This window comes from Anser brachyrhynchus (assembly GCF_964034855.1).
Source record: "Anser brachyrhynchus genome assembly, chromosome: 1".
Taxonomy (NCBI): Eukaryota; Metazoa; Chordata; class Aves; order Anseriformes; family Anatidae; genus Anser; species Anser brachyrhynchus.
In genome coordinates, this window is record NC_137694.1 from 125,227,847 (window position 1) to 125,254,979 (window position 27,133).

A 27,133-nucleotide genomic window follows, 5' to 3' on the forward strand; every position below is an offset into this window, starting at 1 on the left:
TTTTGTGTGGGGTTGAAAAAAAAAAAAAAGATAGACCACATGTCATTGTCACTCTCCTTAGTTTGTTTTGTTCCCCTCTATTTTTCATCCAGAGATGCAGAACATCTGCAAATGGGCTGCATGTTCAGGACTGATCCAATGGCTCTTTACTAATACATTTTTTACTACAGCAATAGAAGCAGCAAACGCATTTTCCATAGATGACATCCAACTGAACAACTTTCCACTCCCCAGTCTAATGCCATTTCAGTAGGACTCTCAAGTATATTAGGAAGATCAGGCTTTTGTTTGTTCTTCTCTACCTGCCAGTCAGGGCTTTCAAATCATGGTCTGAATATCGCTTCCACCAATGAAAAGATGCGAGTCCTGGTTTTTTAAAGGTTACAGACTTAAAAAACCTGTATCCATGTACCACTCACTGCAATATCAAATTCCTATCTTGAAAAGGCATTTTTAACATTAGTGTGAGAGGTTTCCATATCTGGCTTTCCTGAGAAAAGAGCACAGTTCTATCACCACAGAAATGCTGGCTGCAAGGGATCTCAGGAGGTCACCTTGTCCAACTTGCTCAGAGCAAGACTCTTGCCAACTATTACCATCATTAGATCAGGTTGGCCACAGCCATTGCATATGTCTGCTATACATGGTTGTATAGTTGCATGAGGCACAGACGTTTCACAGAGACAGAGCAGGAAAAGAAAATTTAGTTATGATCTCAGGTACCCTTCTCGAAGGGCATCTTGATGTGTTGCTATTTTCTGAAATCTGGATTTAAAAAAATCACCTGTTAAGAGCTGAGGAAGAGGATACTTATGCACATCTGACTGATCTCTATCATTGCTTTCTGTGGGAGATATTATTAATGAATCAATTGGTATTTTCCTGAGTAGTTCATGAAACTTATAAAATCTGTCTCTTGGGGATGGAGGTTTTAGGCAAGAGGTATATCAAATGTAATACACAAATCTCCCAGTTTTCAGAAAACCTGAAAAAAAATGTTGATTGATTTCAAATGAATCCTTGCAACTTGCAGTTTGAAACTTAGTAAATTAAAAACATAAGGATATTCCTTAATCCTTATGCCTAAGGTAATAAATAAATAAAATGATTACTTTCTTTCAAATTGTTTTCACTACACATATAAATTAACTTTTATCCCCATCACAATTTGTTTTCACAGCTGGTCTTTTGACTTCTAGTTCTCAATTTGGCTCCTGAACAGAACACTCACTTCAGGTTTTGTATTTAATATTCAAGCCCCGTCCCCAACCCCTGCCAGAAATCGACTCTTGAAAACTAGGTTGGAGAGTATATAAAAGAGTGTTTGAATTGCTCATTAAAAGCCTTCTGTGTGATTTTTTTTAAGTACTAGGAAAACAGAAAGAAAGAAAGAAAAAAAAAAGACAGTCATACCCTCTTACATGAGCTTGTGGGTTCACTTATAAAAATAATTTTGCAATCTTTGCAAATTCAGTTTTCAGAAATGTTTGTCAAGTGTAATAGTATACAACGTAATAATAAAAAGGTTTCTTTGTAAGTACTTCATTTATATAACATCTTTCTTCTTCTAGATAGATTAATGTGGATAGACTAATGAGATACAAACCACAATATTTATTTTCATTTATGTATGTTCGTAAAGCAAAGAAAGAAATACAATAGATTTTCACTTTTTTATTATTATTTTTTATTTTTAAATTAGAGCCCACTTATCAATATTTATAAACAATTGTAACCTAGTAATAATCATTCTATAAAAGTCTGTTATGGTATTGTAAGGAAAAGGACTTTCAAATTCAGATTTCAAAATAAAATTTAAAAAGGTTTGATTTAAAACATTCTTTCTTAGAGGCAAATCATCACTCATGAATAGTAAAACAAGAAAGATGTATGTAAGATTATTGATTCACATACTTATCAAATCTCCCTTTTAATTATATGTACTATATACCTATAAAATACGTAGGAGATATTACATGATTACAGTTACTATAACAATCACTTTTGATAAGACACATGAACTTCATTGCTCTTCTTTGAAGAAGTTTGTTTTGGTTTCTATCAATTACCAAACTAGAGCGATAACACATATACATCGTTACTCTACCCTATATGAAATATATTTTAACTTGTCATATTTTAGATGACAAACAGCAAGCCACAAGAAGAGAATATTTTCCATAGTTATTTGTATTGTGTTTATGTGGCGAGGTTTTGGTATAGGGGGGCAGCAGGAGTGGCCTCTGTGAGAAGAGTCCATCCCCTGCTCCATGTCAGACCAGAGCCAGCTCCAGCCAGCTCCAAAAGGATCCACCACTGCCCAGAGCCGAGTCCATGAGCAATGCTGCTTGCACACCTGTGCGCACAGATTTAAGAAAAAAAAAATAAAAAAAAATAAAATAAAAAAAAAGCTGTACAACAGCAGCTGGGAGAGTGAGGAGTGAGAAGCAGCCCTGCAGCCCCCCAGGTCAGTGCAGCAGGAGGGCAGGAGGTGCTCCAGGCAGGCAGCAGCAGTTCCCCTACAGCCTGTGGAGAGGCCCCCGGTGGAGCAGGCTGTCCCCCTGCAGCCCATGGGTCCCACACGGAGCAGATCTCCACGCCGCAGCCCGTGGAGGAGCCCACGTGGAGCAGGTGGATGTGGCCTGGAGGAGGCTGCGGCCCGTGGAGAGCCCCCGCAGGAGCAGGCCCCGGGCCGGAGCTGCAGCCCGTGGAGAGGAGCCCACGCAGGAGCAGGGGGTCTGGGGGGAGCTGCCGCCCGCCCGTGGGGGACCCGTGCTGGAGCAGTTCTTGAAGAGGTGCTGCCTGTGGGAAGCCCATGCTGCATCAGTTCAGGAAGGACGACATCTTGTGGGAGGGACCTCATGTGGAGCAGGGGCATAGAATGACTGAAAGAGTGGTGGAGGCAAAGCCTTGGGATTGATCACAGCCCCCATTCCCTGTTCCCCTGCACCGCTCAGGGGAAGAGGTAGAAGATGGTGAGTAGAGAGAATGTGTTTTTATTTCGCTTTTAGTTTCTCACTTCTCTAGCTTGTTAGTAATAGGTAATAAATTACATTTATCTCCCTATGCTGAGTCTGTTTCACCCATGATGATAATTTTTGAATGATCTCCCTGTCCGTATCTCAACTCTTGAGTACTTTTCATCATATTTTCTCCCCTTTTCCCTTTGAGGAGGGGGAGTGAGAGAGCATTTGTGGTGGAGCTCGTCTGCCCACCTGAGTAAAACCACCACATAATTTTAATGGCTTTTTTATTTGTTAACAGCTCAAAACAAACAAACAAACAAACAAACCAATAACAAAAGAAAACAATAACAACAACAACCAAGCTTGATGCAGTTCTTAATCTGTCTTTTTTTTTTTTTTTTTTTTTTAACCTCAAGCCAGGAAATGAAGAAAAATAACCAGTTCCTCCATATTCAACATCTCAGCTACTAAAAAAATTGAATCATGTGGAGAAAAAAGTTTCTTTGGATTTTAAGTATACCTTCTTTCAACATTATTTTTCATTGCCAGGTTTTTAGTTAGTTAGTGAGTTTGTTTGGTTTTAATATAGTTACTGAATAAGCATAATGGCTACAGCATTTCTACTTTATTCCTCCAAAGGAAGTGTGGGAGCTGAAACTCATTCATTGTGAAGGGACCGTGTTCTGCACTGTGACATTGAATGTGCTAGCCCGTAATCTATCAAAACCCCTATAGGTGCACTTAGTCTGAGGTGTAGAAAGAAATGCCATATATTTTTCAGAGGTGTCTAAAACTTGAAGGTCAGAAAGACAGATTGCATAAGAAAGTGCAAAATTAAAGAAGTCTTAGGTTCTGACTTAATTGCAATAACTTAAGAGAAGATGAAAAGTGTGGAATAATAATAATAGAAACTGAAGATCTCTATTTATGGACCAAAAGAACTGTAGTACAAGTTTCCTGTTTTAGTGAGCTATCAGATAATAATGATGTGAACATTCAACTGACCTACATGAGTTTAAACTCATGACCTGAAGGTCACAGACAATGTATTCCACTATGAGTTCTCTAAGACAGCAATTTAGCTTTGAAAATTACTTTATTTTTTTTTCTAAATAGATAAAAGCATAATGATCTTTGCATGACACAATAAATGCTAAAAACTTTTTTTTTTAATGTTGCATTTCAGCAACTTCTGGTTTTGATAAAGAGTACAGATTAACAAAGTGGTAAAAAGTGATAATTCAACAGAACTACTAGATATTTACTCATGTAAGTTATGAGGACACAAGTTGAGAAGCATTTCTAAAGCCATCAGCTAAATTTCAGTGGTTTTTTTTTGCTATACAGTTACTCAGAAAAACATAAATTTTCAAAGGAAAATATGTTTTTTAAAACAAATACAGTGAAAGACAGCCTGAGTCTGAAGCATTTTGATGACTCGTCATTTGACTGACTCTACACATCTGTAAAATCTAAGACTTATTTATTGAAGAGTACTTGCTTTCCTCCCTTCCTCTCCCTCCTTTTCTCTGTGTCTATTTCTTCTCCTTTTCATTGTCATCTCCTGGTTTTCCCTATCTAGTAGTCTGTGCAGACACTTGTTTCACCCAGAATACAACTACATATAGTGCTAATTCTACTCAGAATAATTGCACATATTATAAGAAAGTAAGAAAATTGGAATTTATGTTTGCATTGAATTACAGCAGTGGCATTTGTAGTATCATAATGTTAATTTGTTGGACTAATAAAGAAGCTTCTCCCAAGCATCTTGTACGTAACATAGGAAAAGTGGCAAATGCTAAAATAAAATAAAATTCCACATACAAAGCCGGTGCTTCAAACTCAAAAATAATTACAAATATCAAATCAGATATACTTCCAGCTACCATCCGTTCACTTTTATCTACTGCTAAAAAGATCTATGTAGAAATACTAAACATTATGTTATAAATTTATTTTAATAAATAGAAATAATTATATTAATAGAGTGATTTCAGTGAAAGCTTCAAAATTAAGGACATTTTGAGGAGAAAAGTTTTTTTGTCTGTCCTTTTTATTTAACAGAAGGCACTTCCAGCACAATTATTTTAGGACTTTAAAAAGGGTAACAAGCTGTTTTGGGGGTGGGCAGGTATCAAGGTTAAAAAAGGATTTTCTCAAACTTTTAGCTTAACTCTGTATTTTAATCTGGCAATATCCACTCTTTTGGGAAGGCCTAGGCAGACTGGCATAGAGGCCATCAATGTCTGCAGGTGATGGCTTCTCCCCTATAAAGTATGTCAACACTATCACCAGTGATGTCAAAATCCTCTGGTTACAAGCAATTATGAGCATGCTTTTTGCTGGGCTGATTTGTGCTCTTTTTCTGCTATACAGCAAATGGGAGACCCTGCAAAAATAAGGCATGGAACAGAGAGTGTTTGCCTGCCAGACTTCACATTCTAGGGGACCCTGGGAGGACAGGTGGTCAACTGAGTGCTGTCACAACCATAAAATGGTCTGATGAGTCTTGCGGGGCCAAGTGATTGCCAAGGAGATCAGCAGAAAGTTCATGCTGGTCATGATGTTATCCATGCTGGTCCACGATAGCATTAGGTAGCTTGTCTCACTTGAGAGCACAAACAAGACATACGTACCAAAAAAAGTTTAGGTCTGCTATAGTTTTGGTGAGTAATGAAAAACAAAGTAACCTATTTTGTGTAATTTTGTGCAATGCAGAAAATAATATTCTCTAGACATGAAATATATATATACATATAAAATAATATTCAATTATATATATATAATATGTATATTATATATATAGAATACTATTTAATTTCATATATAATATATATAATAAGTTTATATATATACACACATAGAATATATGTATTCATACTTATAGAGTATGTATGTATATACACTTGGGTCACAAAATATCTAGGTCTTTTCTTGCCATTCTCATCACCCATTTTGATCTATCAGGCTTCTTCATATATGTACACCTTCAATGCCTCTCTATGCTACACATATAAATGAGTTTTACTGGAGAATTTTTACATAAATAATTAGCTATATACTCCAGACTCCTTTGCTGTTGTATAATACAGGATTTTCCACTTGTGCAAACAGTGATAGTAGCCATGTTGCTACCTTCCTTCCATCGTTACAGCTTATCATGTTCTCCTCTTGTAGAATCTTCTCTCTCTATCAAATTTTAGTGCTTGACTTCTCACATCATGGCTGATGAGCTTGCCAAGTTTTTTTCAATGTGTTTCATTGAAGGGTTAGCTGAGGTGATCATCATCTTGCCATGATTATATTGAATTAGTATACTTCAGTATGAACAACCGTTCTGCAAACCCATTTATTATTCCTGCATCCAGTTTCTTTAATTGGCTAAAATGGGCTGAAATTGACCTTTTCAGCCTCCAGAGAACACTCAGTACTCAAATGATTTATTCTGCTTTCTCACTGAAAAAAAATGATAGTACTAGTTGACCAGTGATCTCTGATCAGCTTGCTCATAATTAAAACAAACAAAGAAGTTCCCTTCAGGAAGGTTTGTGTGTACAACAAATGATATGACAGATACATCTGAATAACATAACAAGACAAACCATGATGCCTTCCAGAATTTTCCTAGAACTTACCCTTTTCTTTTGCACTTATAAATTGTCTTGGTAATCAATTGTCACTCTTACAGTTTACAAAAGAGTGATAAAGCAAGTATTTTCTTGATGGTGTCTATAGGTGAAATCCCACACAAAGGTGATCAAAAGGTTTCATTGTAGGCTTCTGACAGTTTCAATGGGAAAGAGATGTTTGTGAATGTCTTTGTATTCAGCAAGCATTTCATTTGACAAAGCAGTAAACTATCTCTCATAAAATCATCATTCCCTGTAAACTCTTAAAATAAAAAGCAGCAGGATTCTCAGCCAGCTTTCAAACAGCATTATCACACAATATGTGCTGTGGCTTCACAAAAGTTCTGAAAGTCATCAGGCATCCCTCTAAGTATCCTCTGCTCTCTCTGTGTTTTATAAACAGCAAACACTCTTTCAGCACACAGAAAACAACTGTAAAAGAAAAAAAGGTATAAATTCACCAAACTGCTGGTATTTCTATTTCTAGGGTGTTTCATCACTTCCTCCAGTATTAGGAATGCGTCATTAAAGTTTGATAATCCCACCATTAAAATACCCATTCTACAGTAGCACAATATTTGTCTTCCAGAATTTCTTGCACCTTGGGAGGTCTCTCAAATATTCTCATACTTGAATTTCCATTTAATTCAGTGTTATTTACATTATCATAATATAGAGATGCAAATTCTGAGAAAATCTCTTTCTCAAATAGAATCATAGAATATCCCGAGTTGGAAGAGACCCACAAGGATCATCGAGTCCAACTCCTGGCACCACACAGGTCTACCCAAAAATTCAGACCATGTGACTAAGCGCGCAGTCCAAACACTTCTTAAACTCCAACAGGCTTGGTGCAGCAACTACTTCCCTGGGGAGCCTGTTCCAGTGTGCGACAACCCTCTCGGTGAAGAACCTCTTCCTGATGTCTGGCCTAAACCTCCCCTGCCTCAGCTTGACACCATTCCCGGGGGTCCTATCACTGGTCACTAAAGAGAAGAGATCGCCGCCTGCCCCTCCACTCCCTCTCGTGAGGAAGCTGTAGACCGCGATGAGGTCTCCCCTCAGCCTCCTCTTTTCCAGGCGGAACAGGCCAAGTGACCTCAGCCGCTCCTCATACATCTTCCCCTCTAGGCCCTTCACCATCTTTGTCACCCTCCTCTGGACACTCTCCAACAGTTTTACATCCTTTTTGTACTGTGGTGCCCAGAACTGCACACAGTACTTGAGGTGAAGCCGCACCAGCGCAGAGTAGAGCGGGACAATCACTTACTTCCCTCGACTGGCTAGCAAGGCTGTGCTTGATGCACCCCAGGATATTGTTGGCCCTCCTGGCTGCCAGGGCACACTGCTGGCTCATTCAAATAATGTATCTTTACATGACGAAGTGATGAACGTTTACAGAGTTCAGCCAAAACAACAATATTAAAATCTATTAAAATCTTAGTGGTACTAAAAATTAGAACCTGCTACAACTTCCCAAGTCTTGGGGGATTTTTCATGAGGCTAAGTCTCATAAAAATATTGAATATATCCCTGAATATATTCTTCATATACCTATGGAATAATATATCCATGACTTCATTCCTAAGTTAAAGTCTATCAGTAACTACTCCCATAAAGATAACAATTTAACTGTTACTGTTTAATTAATGTGTTTTACAAACCGCCAACAAAGATGCCATGTTGGCATACAGAGAGAGAAAACACGTTCCTTTGGTCATTATTAATGAAAGGTCAAATGAAGTTGATGTTGGAGTTCCTGTCTGAGTAGGACTGAATAATGTGAGATATGTTTTTCCATTTATTGTAGTGGTTCCACTATAATGCGTTTGTTTAAAAGAATTACTCCTCCTTTGTGTAAAAAGGAAGTGTTTCTTAAAAAAGGACATTACATGATATTTTATTATTTAGAGGGGTTGGGTTCAGAACACATTATTGGTAGTATATATTGGCATATCAGTGCATCCCTATCATCTTTAAGCAGAAGGATTAAAGCAGAAGATATGTATATATATGTATATATATATATATATAATGTGCCTTATCTGCAGGCTTACAGAGAAGACTATGGCAGATCTAATTATATTCACAGTGAACTCAAATGTGGTTCAGAGGTGAAATTTTCTTTAAAACAATTACTCATATCTCCATATGCTTCATATACAGGTGCTGAATGGTAGAATGTGAGTTTCTAAAATATGTATCACTTGTATTTGAGTGTTAATGAACTTTCTGAATACTTGTCACAGGAAGTCATGTACTCAGAAATTTGATAAAGTGACAAAGAGACGCATTCAGACAGTGAACCTCCAAACTATATTCAAGGAACTACATTTTTCTCCATCAGCAGCATGCATAAAGGTGATTAACTTTTTAACTCACCACTTGTGCAACATAGGATGATATTACTTGACTTACATGCCACAATATATTTTTTTAATGTTTTATATGAAATGGTACGTAATAACAAAATATTTTTTGAGGAGAGTAGCATGTGAGTGTTTAATTGTAGAAAAAAGAATGACAGTAATTGTCCTTTATGTTCAGAAGCTAAAAGTTAGGAAATTATTTTTGACATAAAACTTGAAGTTAAAAATTTGTTAGTATTTTCTCCATGGTTGTCTTGTATTTAGTGTTATCTAATATTGCATGGCAGCATGTATATATTTTTATCACATTTGAAGTTCAGGTCTACTAGCTGTTTCTCGTTGACACGAGTAGGACATTACAAACCAGCATCTTCCTTCAGATCAAGTAATCCCTTCAACATGGTTGATAGTGCAAAATCCACTGCAGGGATTTGCTTTTTAGCACCATAAATGAGATAGCATTCAGCTCACTTGCCTACTTATGTTTCATATAAAAGTAAGGAACATTTATAACTATTGCTGAAATAAAATGGTATTAGAAAACTAATCTATGTATTTTTACACTTTTGTTGACGTGAAAGGTGTTCTAAGAGGAGCTGCAGATGTCTGGATGAGTTCAAAGAAACGTTAGAAAGTCCTGGCGTCCTTAGCTGTACATTTTTCTTTTAAAACAAAATAATAGCTTGTAAGTTTTATTTCTTACATAACCACAGATCTTCAAATGGAATAGGCTTCTAATATTCAACTTTAAGCAACTGACTCACAGTTAAGAATAGACTGCAGTTGAAGTTAGACATCTCAATATCTTTAGGGATCTGAGGCATGGTAAACAGTAACAGAAAATGATTTTTTAAATGTCAGTCAGAGGCAGTTATTTCAGATGAATTAAAAAATTGTTACTATGTATTGTGATAAATACTGATTTTTTGTTGTTTGTTTGTTTGTTTCGCCAGTGAAATCAGTTTTCTTACTGTAGGGACTTTTATGGAACTCTTATGGAGAAGCTGAAGCTCAAATGTGGTTTCCATGAGTGATTTATATCTTTGGAAGGAAACACCCAGGCAAATTTCAGAACAGACCTGCAGGCTCGAGCTATGGAGTGAATTTTCTCTGTACTCATCTTCATTGGAAGTATACAGCTTCAACTTGTTTAAAAAGACAAACTACTTTTCCCTAACAACATCCTCTACATTTGCTCCTGATAATCAGTGGTTGATTTATACGTCCTCTCTTCTATTTTGATTTACTTTTATCTTGTATGAAAAATGTACTTTGTCTGACTCCTGTGTAGGTACACAGATGTCCTAGATTTCTGCAGTTTTGTTAAGGTTATGCACTTTAAAATATCAGTTTCATCAGCACAAACTTGAAAAATTTTGAAGTGGTCAGTGAGATACATAGATGATGCAATGCATGATTTGGATTTCTGTGATTCTATGACGATTCTACAACTCTGATGCAGCTAAGGTGTACCTCTAATATCACTGAATGTAACTGAAACATGCCATGCTTTCTACTTCTGGAGAGCAGAGGTATTAGCTATTCTACTTGCCAGTCTCCAATTCTCTTTGAAATATTTGGAACAGCAATGAATCTGAAAATGATTAAACTATGTATCATAAATAACTGATAAGCTATATTTCACTTTTTATCTAGCAATAGCCTGTAATAAAAGAAGCCAACTGCTTTAGTAAGTATGCATGTGTATATCCAGAGAGGGAGGAGAGGGAAATGGGAAGAAAGGAGGGAAGAATCATTTCCTTCTCTACTAAAGTACAGCATTCTCTGTAAGAAAATGAAGCAATTAAAAACAGCTCACAGAATTGCACAAGACCGGAAGTGAATACCACAGTAAATTGAAAGTGCATGGGATTACATTCAGCAGACTGCAATTACCCATACTGGAATCCATCCAAAATACAGGGGCTAACCCAGCAGTGCTGTCAGTCAGTCTGAAAGCTGACTCCAAAGAGTAAGTGCCCAGGGTGGCTATTCTGAATACTGTCTTTCATCTGAGCAGCTATTTACTTATGAGCTCGGTGATAGCCCCACAAAAACCTGGCCAATGAATCCTGTCACAAGAACATTGTAGCAAAAGAGACCATCAGCTGCCATCTAGGAATGATAAAACCTCATCTCTTTTTCACTTTTTCAGGCATGTACTTCCTTTCTGCACATTGGCTAACTAAACGATAACTGTCACAATTAAAAGGTGTTTCAGCTACTAAACATTCCAGCTGATTGATAATTTCAATCCAGTTACAGAAAGATGCACTGACATGACTTTCTCTTTTTCCTAATGGTATCACCAACATTCAAGAAGCTATTATTTTGGCACCCAAGTTTAACACGATATTTTTAGAATGCAGCTGTCAGTTATGAAATTCACAATTTTATTTGCCCGGTGTGTGGCTACCTAAAGATTGTAAAGAACTCGTCAAATAAAAAAGGAAGATAAAAAGCTCAGATATAATTTAAAGTCAGAACTCCTGGCCTGTTGCAGCCTCTCAATAAATTAATTTCTATGAAAAAGATGAGGAAAGAAACATGCCACAGCAAGTTTTTTCAACTGGCACTTCTTATCCACAGTTATTAATTGTTCCTTTTTTTTTTTTTTTTTTTGTTCATTAATATCTTTTCAAAGATTCATAGAATAACTGAGGTAGGAATGCACATCTGGACGTTGTCTGATCCAAAACCCTGCTCAGAGCAGTGTCAAGGAGCCTGGCTGCTCAGGGTCATGTCATGTCCAGTTGGGTGTTGAATATTGCTAAGGATGGAGGCTCCATGACCCCTCTGGTGCCCCAGTGTGTGACCACCCTCATAACAAAAAAATGCAAAAATCATCATAAGTTTACACGGGTTTTCCAGTGTTTCAGTTTGGACCCATTGCCATTTGTACTGTCACTTGACACCACTGGAGAGTCTTGTTCTGTTGTCTTCCACCATTGGGCATTTATAGGCATGGACAAGATCATCCTTTGTCTTCTTTCCTCCAGGCTGAGCCAACCCCGCTCTCTGTGCCTCTCCTGGCTGAGATGTCATGTACTGCAGATGGCCATTCATTAGACTTGTTACAGCAAGTTCATGTACCCCTTGTAAGTCTGCCACTGGCTTTTTTTTTTTTTTTTTCCCCCCCAAGAATAAGAAGTAAGGCTGCTCTGTTACAGCCACCTGAGAACTAGCTACAATTTAATTTTATGGTCTGAAAACAACAGTAGACCTATAATAATGAAGTTCCTTCTCAATGTCAATAAAAACATCATAACATTTTACTAGGAGTATTCTACATAAAAGTATGAACATATTTTGTACATAGTTCAGTTCTGTAAGTTTCCACTTTTGATATCCATGATTACTCATTTTGCTGTGAATCTCCCTTAATTTTGTAACTTTGTTTTAGTTCACTCTAATGAAAAGTTACTGTTGTTACTGCCGATTTTATATATACCATTATATACGTAATATGTTATTCAAACTTCTCTGCTCCATTTCTTTCGTGTAAAAAGTCTTCAAAAAAGAAAGGACTGAAAGAGTATTCAGTCTCAAGGTGAATTAAGCTGTAACAGTTTTATGAATTTTCCTCCATTTTTTTTTTTTTTTGCTGAGTTAAAACAATATAAGCCAGCATGGCTTCATCAAGGTTAAATAGTGCCTGACCAATCTGTTGATGGAATAACTGCATCAGTCAACAAGGGAAGACTGACTGATATCATCTACTTGGATTTCTGTAAGGCCCTTGACATAGTCCCACATGACACCCAAATCTTTAAATTGGAAAGATATGGATTTGAAGGGTGGACCATCTGCTGAATAAGGAATTGGCTTAATGGCCGCACCCAGAGAGTAGTGGTCAATGGTTCAATATCTAGGTAGAGAACGGTGACGAGCGGTGTCCCTCGGGGTTCTGTCTTGGGAGTGGTGCTTTTCAATATTTTCATCAATGACAGACGAGGGGATTGAGTGCACCCTCAGCAAGTTTGCAGATGACTCCAAGTTGAGTGGTGCGGTTAATACCAAAGAAGGAAGAGATGTCATTCAAAGGGACTTGGACAGGCTGGAGAAGTGGGCCCATGTGAACCTAATGAGGTTCAACAAGTCCAAGTGCAAGGTGCTGTACCTGGGTCAGGGCAATCCCAGACATGAGTACAGACTGGGAGAAGAACTCACTGAGACCAGCCCTGTAGAGAAGGAATTGGGAGTTCTGGTGGACCAAAGGCTCAACATGAGCCAGAAGTGTGCTGGCCAACTGCATCCTGGGCTGCATCAAAAGAAGTGTGATCAGCAGGTCGAGGGAGGTGATTGTATCCATCACTCTGCCCTTGTGAGGCCCCACCTGGAGTGCTGAGTCCAGGTCTGGGGCACCCAGTGCAAGAAAAATGTGGACCTGTTAGAGCGAGTCCAGAGAAGGGCTACAAAGATAAGAGGGCTGGAACACCTGTCCTATGAAGAAAGGCTGAGAGCTGGGGATGTTCAGCCTGGAGAAGAGAAGGCTCTGGGGAGACCTCATTGCTGCTTTTCAATACTTAAAGGGGGCTTATAAATGATGGATAAGGACTCTTTACTCCGGTAGATGATGATAGGACAAGGGGGAATGGTCTTAAACTAAAAGACGATAGATTTAGACTAGACATTAAGAGGAAATTCTTCACTGTAAGGGTAGTGAGGCACTGGAACAGGTTGCCAAGAAAAACTGTGGATGCCCCATCTCTGGAGGTGTTCAAGGCCAGGCTGGAATGGGTCCTTGGCCATCTATGATTCTATGATTCTATTAATATTTTTATGAACAATGAGTCACTTTCTCATTGTAAAATATATTTATTAGATTATATCTGAGGGTTTATTAATGTGTTTACTATTTTGGATTTACTAGTTGTTTGTTGTTTTTTTCTTTGTTTCATTTGTTTTGCATTTACAAGTTTTACATTTGCACTTACTTCTTAATATACAAAATCAAAAAAAGTATCTACATAATTTTGTAGTTTAAGTCCCAGTATTTGTTTTGCCTTTAATCTCATAAGTTTTGGTGTTCCCAGAAAAATAAATGGATTTGAGGTGTAATGAGAAGGGTAAAGTGATAGAAATGCTTGTTATAAAGTAACAATGTTGATGTATTCTGAAGTATGTAAGAATAATATATATATTGTCACATCTTTTTTCATCATGTTTATTTAAAAACACTGCCAAATGTAATTATAGTAAGACCTGTACAATAACTACAAGCAATTTTGTCCAGCGGAGGGCAGCAAAGATGATGCGGGGCCTGGAGCATCTTCCCTATGAAGAAAGGCTGAGAGACCTGGGTCTGTTCAGCCTGGAGAAAAGAACACTGAGAGGGGATCTCATCAATGTGTATAAATACCTGAGGCGTAGGAGACAGAGGGATTTGACCAACCTCTTTTCAGTGGTTTGTGGGGATAGGACAAGGGGTAATGGCCACAAGATGGAGCACAGGAAGTTCCGCACCAACATGCGAAAGAACTTTTTCACAGTGAGGGTGACGGAGCACTGGAACAGGCTGCCCAGGGAGGTTGTGGAGTCTCCTCTGGAGATATTCAAGGCCTGTCTGGACACCTACCTGGGCAACCTGCTCTAGGGAACCTGCTTTGGCAGGGGGATTGGACCCAATGATCTCTTGAGGTCCCTTCCAACCCCTACAATTCTGTGATTCTGTGAAATCAAATAGTTCATTAAATATGTGAAGATTTTCTTTCCATTCCAGGATGGATCTAGCAGAGAATATTTTCTTTTGGAAAACATAGTAGGCACAAGGCTGTATGCTGCCCTATGTGATCCCTTTTGACCTGTCTAGGGGAATGTATTTATGGGAAGATAAATAGAAAAGTTGGCCCATATGAACTTAATGAGGTTCAATTAGTCCAAGTGCAAGGTGTTGCACCTTGACTGGGGCAATCCCAGACATGAATACAGACTGGGAGAAGAACAGCCCTGCAGAGAAGGACTTGGTGGTTCTGGTGGATGAAAAGCTTGGCATGAACCATCAGTGCACACTTACAGCCCAGAAAGCCAACCGCATCCTGGGCTGCATCAACAGGGGAGTGGCCAGCAGGATGAGGGAGGTGATTGTACCCCTCTGCTCTGCCCTCATGAGGCCCCACTTTGAAGTGCTGAATCCAGGTCTGAAACCCCCAGCTCAAGGTTGTAGGCCCATTACTGCAGGTGCAGAGGAGCACCATTAAGATTATCAAAGGGATGGAGCACTTCTATGGAGAGAAGCTAAGAGAGCTTGGGTTGTTCAGCCTAAAGAGAACACTACGGGGAGACCTCACTGTGGCTTTTCAGTACTTAAAGGGGGCTTATAAAAAAGATGGAAAATTATTTTTTGCTCAGGCAGATAGTAATAGGACAAGGGGTAATGCTTTTAAACTAAAAGAGGATAGGTTTAGATTTAATGTTAGTAGGGAAATCTTCACTGGAAGGGTGGTGGAGCACCGGAACAGATTGCCCAGAGAAGCTGTGGATGCCCCATCCCTGGAAGTGTTCAAGATCAGTTTGGATGCAGCCCTGGGCAACCTGATCTAGTGGATGGCATCTCTGCCAATGGCAAGGGAATTGGAAGTGGATGGTCTTTAACACCCTGTCCAACCAAAGGCATTCTATGATCCTATGATTCTAATATGCAGTGTTGGAGAACTGGAGTAATAGTGTCTGTTTCATGCCCTTCTTAAAGTCATCATCGGTATGACAAAGCATAAGGAGAGAGAGTTCCAGTGAAGGATTTCAGACATTCAGTCATCAGCCTAAGGGAGAGGTGCTGCAGATTGGACATAATCAGTGTGAGTGAGTTAAATAAGACAGTTGGAAAAAAAGAAAAAAAAAAAAAAAGAGGGTGTATGCGTGAAGAAAAAACATGCAAGAGAAAAATAGATGATGAATTTGGAAGTTTTTCCTCTATTTTAGGCATAATTCCTATGAATTAGGAATTTTGCTGTGAAACACATCTATAACATTATAGAAAAATACTCTATTGCAGTAAAAAGTATTTCACATGGCAAATTCAAGAATTCTACTTTGGAATTCACATAGTGTTTCAGGATGACCTGGACCCAGTTAAAAAAATGCCAGAGCAGTCTGGGTGGATTTCAGCTCTGCTGTTTTATGGCTATCTGGGGGCTGTTGCTAGTATTTTTCAAGCTATCGTAACAATTACAGACCCCCACTATAGACTGCATGTCCTCTGTAAGAAGGACATGCAACAGAGCTATGTTACTCTGTATAAACAAGACCACCTTTTCTGCAGCCAGTTATAAGGGAGCACCAAAAAATGGTCACAACTTCCGTCTAAAAATGCCAATATAAATCCTGTTTTTAAGCAGGTATTACAGTGAATACACATAAATATAATGTTGCTGCTACATCATCTATTGGACTCACTGTTACATTCTCTGAAAATCACATTCAATACGATATTTTCAGACACCTGTTATTTCACCTTACTCATGACAAGGTAAGCAATAGTATAAACTGTTATCATAATGATAAAATAACTAATAGGAAAAAAGTATTTAAAATATGTTTAAATAGCACTAACAGAAATACTCTAATTCATTGCACTTCTACTTAAAACAAGTTAATAATTACATTTGTTTAATTAAAGAGAGTAGAGAAGCTGTAATATTGGAACTTAACAATATGAAATAAGTTGTACAATGAACAAAATAGTATTATCCCTCAAATCCCATTTTCTTGTCTTTCATAAAAGTGAATGCCTTTAAACCCCAAACTACTTCTGCTCTTCCATATAAATATATATATATATATTTTTTTCTGGAATTATAACCACTTTTATAATATTCAAATCCTTCCTAAGCGCCTAAGTCCTAAAAATGTACTCTTTGCTCAGTACTTTGTAGTTTCATCAGATCTTCCTACTACACAACTAAACAATATTAAAAACAAAACAAAATAAAAAAGAAATATTCTTTATATTCCTTTAATACTGAGCCAGATACTTAAGAAATCTTAGTTATCTTAAATCAGAAATTATACATGCATACATACATACATACTTTGGAAATTCAGACTATATATATTTAATTGGATGTAACTGCACGCCACTGGCTATTAATGGGCACAATAAGGTTTAAAAAAAATACTCATAGAAACATGTTAGAGATGTTGTGGGGGAAGCCAACAAATACATTGGAGTCTTTGCTACTGTGTGTAGCAAATATACTACAAACATATATCCCTATTATCATTACAATCAATCTAAATTTACACTTTGGTTCTGATTTAACTCAAAGAAAAAAGTAGATTGCAACAAAAAAAAAAGGAATATAATAAAGACGAATATACAATGCACAAATATAGGTCATTAAAAGTGGTTGTAGTTTTATAAAAGCTCACATAAAGATTATTAGTATTCTTTCTTCCTTAAAAAATGATCCAGGAGACCTTTCATGCTTACTCTGTTGTCTCTACTGAAAATATTAGTATATCCCCATGTGCTGCACATGTTCTGATTGAACTAAAAAAAATCCAGAAATCAGTGACATCTCAAATTGATGCCCACTATTGTTAGCAGAATTTATAATAACAGGGACTTCTACACAATTGGATCATAGATTTTATTATTTTTTTTCCCCAAATACGATTAAGCTATGCTAGAAGATAGATAAAAATATCAGTCAGTTCCAAACTCAACCAACAAATAAAACATATTTACATCAATAAAAAATGTTTTAAAATAAAAAAAAATCTTTTGCTCATATATAATTTTATTTCTAATAAAAGTGTAGCAGAGGAGGGAGTTTGTAATGGACATAAATGCTTTATGAAGGAACATGGCAATTGTAGTGTGGATATCTGTATAAACAACATAAATACTGTTGTTTTGTTTTGTTTTTTTTCTTGCACCTAAACCTTACCTAAAAATCACAATTAGTGCCCTGTGAGAGATCCTGTGTTTTGAAGTATAATATAAGGTACTGGTTTCAGTTTGAGTTCAAATAAGGTAGTAATTTCAGTGCTTACATGGAGGCAACCACCCACCAGTCACACCAGTGAGGTTCTGTTTTCTAGACTATGGTCTTACTATCTAAAATTGATTTTTCTTCCATAAAATATTAGTTCCAACATATTAATGTATGCTATATGCTTATCTGACAGTACCTTTCAATTCATTCTCGTTTACAACATGCCCTCTGTCACTCTTTGTTGTTGTTGTTTGCTTGTTTTTTCTTTTTCCTTTTTAACAATGAATTAGAAACTGTTACAGACAGACAAAAGATGCATTGTCTTCAGAGAATAGGAGTGTAATTCTAAGGCTATTTTGTTGCACAGCCTCTTTCCATTTTTTTTTTAATCATTTCTTTTCTTCTATGTTTATAAAACCTATGTTGTTTTTTATTTATTGCAAAACAAGTTTATAAAGAGTACCACCTTTTCAATGAAATGGACAGTGCTACTCCACTTTGATTCTCATTCAGGTGAACACAGTTCTAATCTAATTGCTGTATACTTGTAAGAAAATTTATTTAGATCATTTATTTAGAGAAAAGTGATCTAAATTATCTATTTGTCTATTTATTTAATTATTTATTTGCTGGTTGGTGATTCTAAACAAGACAACAACGCTGAAATGAAGGGAATGACTAGAAACACTGTATTGAGTTACTACTTTAAATCATTAACAATGAAAAATAGTTGCTAAGAGCTCAAAATACCATGACTGACACAAGAAATGATCAGCAAAGATATAGTCTTTTCAATTTTCATCAAAATTTTCAGCAAAATTTTCAGCAAAATTTTTGTCCTAAAATGTATGTTTCAGGACTGAACCACATATTATTATTTTTGCTTCCTTGTATCTCTGAAGTATCTATGAATCTTTTGTCTATCTTTCACTTAATAAGGTATCAATAGTTCCTTCATAAATGAGAATCAGAGAGGAAAGGATGATCTGAAGAAAAGTCAAAATTTACAGACCTAGATTCAGACAACTTAGTCCTCTTCTAAGGGTCATGTTTTGCTTGTCCCAAAGCAGCACTAAGAGCAGACAGTATTTTTTTAATGCTAAGTATTGACCACAGGAAGGCTACCCACAATTGACCAACCTTTTCACTGTCACATGAGGGGAAAGAGATGTAGTTCTAGAAATGGTCTAGTGATCTGTAAGGAGCTAATGAATGCTTTTCATCAAGGAGGATGATGATCAAGGAAGGAGCTTTAGCCTCGTTAAGTACTCAGGCAATACCTATAGGGTAAATGAAGTTGTAACCAACACGTATGCCTGCAGTTATTAAGCTAAAACAGAATGCTGATTCAGAATGTCTTATTTTTCTCAACTATTTGGCTTAACTTTTAAAAAAGGTATGGCTATTAATCATTCAAGGTGAATGCTACATTAAGGGGATATCCACATGCTGTTTGGAACATAATAAACTTATGAATCTAGCTGGATTCACAGAGTCTGAAGTGATAAGCTTGAGAATTTTCTTCACCTCAGAATGTGATCATAAAAATGTGTAACTGGAAAAAACAAGCAACAAAGACGACTTGCATGTCTGTATTTGCAGTAGAGAAATTGGTAAAACTTTTGGAAAATTTTTCTGCATTTTACTCTGTAAAGTTAATGTTTAGTCCCAGTACTGTTACATCTAATTTCTCTTCATGAAAGACTTCAGTTGACTAGAAAAATCTAAATTAGCTAGAAACAATATGCTTTTACCTGCCAGTACCATTCCTTAAGGTTTACTTGTTGCATCAGGCTTTACAGTTGTAGGCAACTGAATGTTGTGCTGTTTCCTCTGTCAGTTTGACACGATGCCTAGTCTAAAAGCACTGGCATCTTTAGGCAGAGAAAGAATTACCAGGTAGTTTCTGCTGCAAAACACTTCCTGCAGCTCACCTTGAAGGAGCAGGGCTGTGTGCAGCCTGAAAGCCCACAGGGAGAGAGATTGGGAGCAGCATGGGAATATTTCTGACCTTTCTGGAAAGTTCCGATGTCTGTCTCAGATCTCATAGCAAAGCTCAGCATTTTGGTTTGCAGTAGCATTGATGAGATAGGAGCAGTCGAAATGCAATGCACCTGTGAATTTTAAGGCAATTGCTTTAGATTTGGGCAGAACACTAGCAGCAGAGTACAAGTGTTCTGTCTTCCCTTCGCTTTTTGGGATAGGCAGGGCAGGGCATCACTAGTGGTTATCCTGTTAGTTGTTTGTTTGTTTGTTTGAAGTAAAAATACCTTTCTGAATGCTAATATTTATTTCTGCCCTATGAACTAGGATTTGAAAAATATATATATATCTAAAAATTGAGTAAACAAATGAAGTTTAGGAAAATCAATACCATTAAAAATATTGTTTTATCCAAGGTGGTTTTATAACAATTGTCTACAACTAAATTTTAATCCTCCAAAATCATTTTGTGAAGTAACACCTCATGGAGCCTCCAGAGAACGCCAAGTGAACTCTAGGATCCTGACTACAGCAATGATGAGTTTCAAAAACAAATAAGGAGTGATCATCTCTTCAGGCTATTTATAAGACTATATTAAGTAGTACCTAATAGCAGCTTCTGAACTGTGGGGCTGCAAAAATACAGCTGGGCTGAAGGAATCTCTCGCAGTGACATAAGGAAATCTTACAACAATTTTCTTGCTTTCTGGAAGATTAAGACTTTGAACTAGACAACATATTAATAATCATCTTAGTTGGACATTCAAAAGTTATTTTTCCATTTCTAAAAGAGACACAGACTAACGAAGAAAGTTTAGAAACAGGACACAGCCGTTTTAATTTTAAATTAAGTTATTCATTCTGAGTAGCGAACGGTCACAAAACTATGAACCAAAAGTACCTTATTTACCTACAAAACAGAGCAGCTCATTCTAATAGTGAGGCTGATATCTCAGCCTCCAAAGCTATTCAATTCTCATCGTCTCTGTTCTCTTAAGAGCGAGAATGCCAATTACTACTGGTTGCAATGGCATTTTTTTGTGATGTAGATATTTCTCAAGAATCAGAATGAGACAAGTCACTTAATTTATAAACAGAAATCTAGTGTTTTTGTTACTTTCCTTCTGTATTTGCCACAGATAACTGGGAAATGAAAAGTTCTTTCTCCTGTTAACGAAAGGCTTCATTCTTTTTCTAAGTTTTGAGTGACTGAATTCATCAGCAGTGAAAAACTAAAAAAGAAAAAAAAAAATCCCAAACTTTAAACTGCCTAGACTAATCTAGAAATCTCCTGACTTCTACTGCTCTTATAATGCAGTACACAGTGGCTGTTTAGAACATGTTTTGTCTTGTTTGTAACAAAAGCCTGTTTGCCAAGGATGACAAACAAATGGGGGTGACACTTCACCAACTTGAGCAGTGTCACAGAAGTTGTTCTGAAATGGAACCACTGTGCAAGTAACTGTGTAATGTCACTCAGATAATAATAATAATAATAAAAATTAGTAATGCAACTTGACCAGTGTGATCTTTCATGAAACACATCCTAATAATTAATCACTGGAAGTATTACTAAGAGTTTGTGAGCCTCATTTGCTGCAGTATTTTCCTTCTATAACATTTGAGTTCTTCCTGAATTCCTCTCTTTCACATGGTTTAAGTTCTCAATTATAATATATTGTCATTTACTTTTGTGTTCATGTGTTCATATTTCATTGACCATTAAGAATTGGCTCACAAATTTGAAAAAAAAAAAAACACATCTAAATAAAAATTTTAGTTATTTTTTCCTGCTGTGTCAGACAGAAATAAATCTCATACAAAGAAAACAAAACATTAGCAAGAAATATTAAAAAGCCCGGTTTATTATGCAAGTGTTCACTTTCTTACAGGTGATATATTTAAAAAAAAAAAAAAAAGATTAAAAGAATTCCAAGAGCCTGTCTGCTCAGGTTGAGCTGCTGTTGAGGTGCTTCAGCCTCGCATTTACAAGTCTTGAAGCCTGCAAACTAACCCTTATAACAATGCCTGGCTGGAGTACCAGACATGCAGAATCAAGTTGCAAAGGCCAGTCGAGGTTAATTTAAAACAATGTTATGTGTAGATGCAAAAATACCACTTTGTTTTTACTAGACAAGATCAAAAATGTTTCATATTTTGCCTTGCCAAACTGTTGGGCTTTTTACCTGTGTGGGAGGGAGAAGATAGAGAAGGCATTTCAGTCTGACAGGTTCTTTAGCTCTTTAAAGCCACATTGAACATGAATTTTATCTCTGAAAAAAAAACCTATCCTGATATTATTTATATATTTACATTTCAGTATTATTTAACTTTTGTATATAACATATGCAGGCATTTCTTAAATGTCTGTATAGGTAGCCAACATAACTTTAGGGAGGGGAGAAAAATAGGTTAATATATTTTACAGTATTCTTTTGCTATAATGACATTTCTAGATTAAAAGCAACTATGCAAATAAAAATTGTGCAGTACATTATACAGCAAGAATGACAAAGGCAATTTGGAGACTCTCTACTTCTTATGTTGCTTAGAAGGGGGACTATGACTACAAAGCTTTATAAAATGGGGAGAGGCTGCATAATGCAGTTGAAATACTTTGTGATGGCAAGTAAAGGCAAAGCTGACACGTAAAGTCACATCTCTTCAATGGATTTCATATGAATTCTATAATGCTAGTGAAAAATATAATTGGGGGAAAATCATTATTTATTAAATAAGCAAATGATTCCTACCTCTGTTTCTTATCTGATGTTTTCAGTGTATCAATCCATACAAACCTCGGGTAGTAAACTTATATAGAAGCATCATTTCAATGAGATTCAGGTAGGGTATATTTTCACCAGCTGAATGTACAAATGCATAGTGTAAAAAAAAATTAACTAAAATCTGCATCACCTCTGAACTTCTCCGAGAATCTAACTACCCATAATTCCAACTGAGAAAAGCTTATAAAATATCTGTTAAAGAGCCTGCTGGTAATATAAACAAAAAATTAAAAACCTTACATAACCACAATCTTTTTAGAACAGAAATTAACATCAAAGTTTACTGTGATATCTCTGATTATCATAACGATATCTCAATATACAAGCTCAAAAAGCAAAATCCATTTAATCATTTAAAGAAAGTTGAACTGGAGGGGTCTTCACTGTAGCTGCAAAAGTATTTTACTCTTCTTAAGTGCTGATATCTATTCACACAAATTTGCCCTCTTGGTTTTCTCTGTCTTTGCTACTCCTTTTATAAACCGGTTATACAAAGTAAAAAGAAATCTAAGCATTTTCATTTAACTTATATTACTTTCTTTAATTAAATGTCAACGTTTATATAACTTCTAAAGAACTCCATTGTAACATGGCCTGTTTGCTGAGTGCTACAGTAGACTTTAGAAACTGCAGTTCCAGTAGCCATTCATGACAGTAGACACAACTGTATTCACTGAAATACATTCCTGCCTTTTGACCAGCTCACCATGGTCATTGGTGTCAATATCATCATATGAAAAATGGTACAGATTCTCACAGAAGGGAAAAGCATAACCAAATTTACAGTGGTTCTTCCTCAGGAAAAAATAAATAAATAAATAAATAAACAAAACAAACAAACAAAAAACCAAACACATATTCTCTACACATTTTTTCTCCTCTCTACTAGCAGAAGATTCTTATTCCTTCTATCTTCCCATACTTCAAGATGTATCATTAAAGTCTTCCTGAGCTTCTGTTCCATGGTGGAAGAAAAGATAAGTTTTTCTTAAAGAAATAGTCTTTATTCTTGTGCTGCTGCCTAGGTTTCAATTCACAGCAACACTTTTGCTTGCCCCCAGTAAAACTAGCATCTTATTTAGGATAAAATGAGTGTGTGCATTACTATAGGAATGAAAAAAATGTCCCTTATTTCATAAAGGAGTTTTCTAATTTTAGATCACTTAGCGAGATTCTCAAATTAGCTTTTTACTGTTAAAAGCTTCTTTTCCTCCCAGGGCAGAAAATCCCATATATGTCAAAGACCTGTTACATAAAATTTGCTTAAGGTTAACTACAGCTAAATCCCATAAAAAATATGTATTCCACACAAAAAACCCCTACCTCCGTTTCCCCCCAGTCAAAAACACAGACAACTTATTCTTCTCTTCTCCTACTCTTTTTCCTTTTTATCTTCCTCCTCTTCCCCTTCCTCCTACTTCTCTTTCCTTCCATTCCTTTCTCTCCTGCACCCAGATAAAAATGTTGACACCAATTTTGAAGAAGGAAAAGGGGAATGTTTTCTATTGACTGTTAATCAGGGAGCTCCATTCACCTTTATGGAATGTGTGTGCATATGTGTTTAAAGACAAACACTTGAATATTTGTGTCTACTAAAATCTCAGAAACAATTATTACTGAAATACTGACTTAAAATTTTATAACTTCAAGGCTGCATACACTTTGAATTAAGACTGAACAAACTTACCCTGTTCAGTAACATATCCTCACAATTTGTGTGTTGTCATAAGACTTGACACATGACAAGGATTTCAGTTTTCTTAACTGATAAAGGGTCTTTTATTCCCCTTCTACTCACCTGAATGTTCTATTTTTAATTAAAAGTTTAGCATGTAAAACTAACTTAAAGGGCATTTGACTATGTCTTATCCTTGAATATGTAAAAAATAATCAAACGTTCAGTAGCTTAGATGAATGCACTTATTAACTTATTTCAAGTATTTTAATATAATAGAATATAAATACAATTTATCTTTTTTTTTTTTCTTCAAAAAAGTCTTTTATTTTTTTTCATGGCCCTATATGGACTAAAATAAAATACAAAGATACAAATAGTGACAATGTAAACCCCCTTTGGTGTATTGATTCTATGGCAGACCTATTCCAGCTTCTGTTTTAGTGACAGAAATTTCAGAATACAATTATTTTTCTATCCTAACGTATCAGTAATGCTGAAAGTTGTCTAACAGAATAAATACTCTTTTGAATTGTCTGTTGAATTAGCAATCCATATTCTTACAATTGCACAGCATTTCAGTTAATTTAAATAAATGCTATCAACTGCCATAGCAAATGAGAATTAAAACCCCTTCCACTTTAGTTCTTGAGCCAGGACTACATTTCCTACTCTATTCTTTCCATTTATACTTCAATAATGCACAAGATTAGGAACTATAAAGACCTTCTACACATGTAGCTATTCACTGTGTAACAATTTACTTATTAAAAATGTCTCCTTTCTGCTCACAAAATCCTTTTAAAATCCCAGGACTAGATTAATCACTTTTGTATTGACTTGGTATAGTCTTTTTAATCAAGTTAATGCAAGTTTTCTGTCCTTTGATACTATGAAGCACTCAGTTTAATAAGGGAACTGGGTTGGCTCACATTATTTATTTATTTTAGAAGAATTACTGTACCATATAATTAAAAACTGAAATAATATTTTCAAATCTGAAAGCCTTTTAATTTGGTCTATAAGGCTTAAAAGCATAGTTTATATCATTTGATTTGTTTTATCTTTGCTGAATTAATTTTCCACAATTGTTGTTTTAAAAAGATAGGTCAGAGAAAAAAAAAAAGTAAAAAAGCCAAACTGACAATTCATAGGAGACATGGTACCTTCTTTTAAATTATTAAGTAATAATGGGACCCCCAATTTGTTTGCAAAGATAATATTTTCTTTCAACTTGCATAAACTGCAGTATAAAGTAAGAAATTTTCAGTGGTTTATGCTTCCTGTCCACCCCATGGCAGGTGTACATATCTGTTTATCTTCCTGAGTGGAGTTTGTAAATCATCATTTGTTCAGCTTTATATGCATTTCAAATCTGTTTTGACAGATCATGAGGGTGTTCATGAACCACATAGACAAGAAGGCACCTAGACCAGAACAGTACAGAATTAAACTTTTGAATATAAGATGTAATCTGCCAACTAACATTTATAATATACTATAAGGCAGTACAGAGCACATGCAAACATGTTGTGAAATGTCCTTGACTTCAGAAGCCAGAACAGCTCTTCCAAATATTTTTTTCCTTCAATCTTTTGAGCTTGTCTTTGTCAGAATAGTAGCTGCATGGTTCTATATCCTTTCAAGTGTACAACTTCTTATTTGTGTACGAGAGTAAGGAAAAACAAATGCTTTTCTTGTTATGATCACATAATTTCCAGTAAAGGTGACATTATCCACATTTTACAAGTGTCTATCCTTCTCTAATCTCTGTTCCTGCCTTCCCATTCATCCTAAGAAACTGTCATTCTTTAAATGTTACCAAAAAGCAAAGTCTAGGTATTGTCAGCTCTAAAAAATGACAAACTGTTCACCTAGTCTTGTTTTTCTTTTTCCTGAAGGTGTCGGGGTAGCTCCTCACAAAACTGAATTTGCTCATAAAAATCCAGAGTAGTAAAAATATGCAACCCACACAAAAGAATGAGCCTATTTCTATTTAAATTAGCTTATCAAAATGCATTTTTTGCTCTTTGACAAGTTATACCTGAGTGACTTTTTGAATTCTGAATGCTAGCTCAAAAATTCTGAAAAACTAATGGAATTGCTTTGAAGGAACAAAAAATCTGAAAATCAAAACAGGGTTTCAGCAGGGCTTTGCTGCTTCATGGAGGGGTTCTGTACCTGGTGTGTAAGGACTCCCTTCAGCACTGCAGTAGTAGGGGTTGGTGTGGCCTGGGAGCTTCCCACTGCCACCACACATGAAGAACATCACTGAAGAGATGCCCAGAACCAAAGTGCATTGCCAGCCTGTGCTTTCAAAAGGCAGGCTTTGCAAAGTGAGAAAGGTCATTTAAATCCCCAGTGGGAGAGGTGTATGTTAGGAGAGGTCCTGTATGGGATGTTCCATGGCAGCTGGTGCATGGACTGCAGCGCAGAGCACAGGGTTGAGGAGGAAGCAGGAGATGAGTGCCTCTCATGATTTGCCTGGATGAGACCAGGAGCTGGAGGCTCCTGGCAGAACTCTGCACCAACAAAATGAAAGCCTTATCTCTCCTCAGGTTCTTCATCCACCAAGGCATCAATGTCAATTGATATCAACAGTAAAAAATGCCCTGTCAGAAGACACTGGTAAGCAGTGAATAAACATAGTAATTTAAAATAAATGTACCATTTCTACACTGAAACATTGTAACCCACCTACTTACTAATAAAACATTTATTCTGTTTACTGCAGCTCCCAAACAAAAACTTTTGTTTTCAATTATCAATTACTTGATGTTTAA

The 27,133-nt window shown here is 36.4% G+C and overlaps 1 protein-coding gene and 1 long non-coding RNA gene across 4 annotated transcripts in view; one reads left to right on the forward strand and one right to left on the reverse strand.

Annotated features, from left to right (window-relative positions):
- Window positions 1-27,133, reverse strand: part of IL1RAPL1 (interleukin 1 receptor accessory protein like 1) — a 774,514-nt gene that overhangs the window by 242,226 nt on the left and 505,155 nt on the right. The gene's annotated exons all lie outside the window — the stretch shown is intronic.
- On the forward strand, window positions 2,379-19,944 carry LOC308187884. The gene is made up of 3 exons (XR_013944975.1): window positions 2,379-2,975; window positions 8,848-8,959; window positions 9,921-19,944. It is a non-coding gene; the product is annotated as an uncharacterized lncRNA (long non-coding RNA).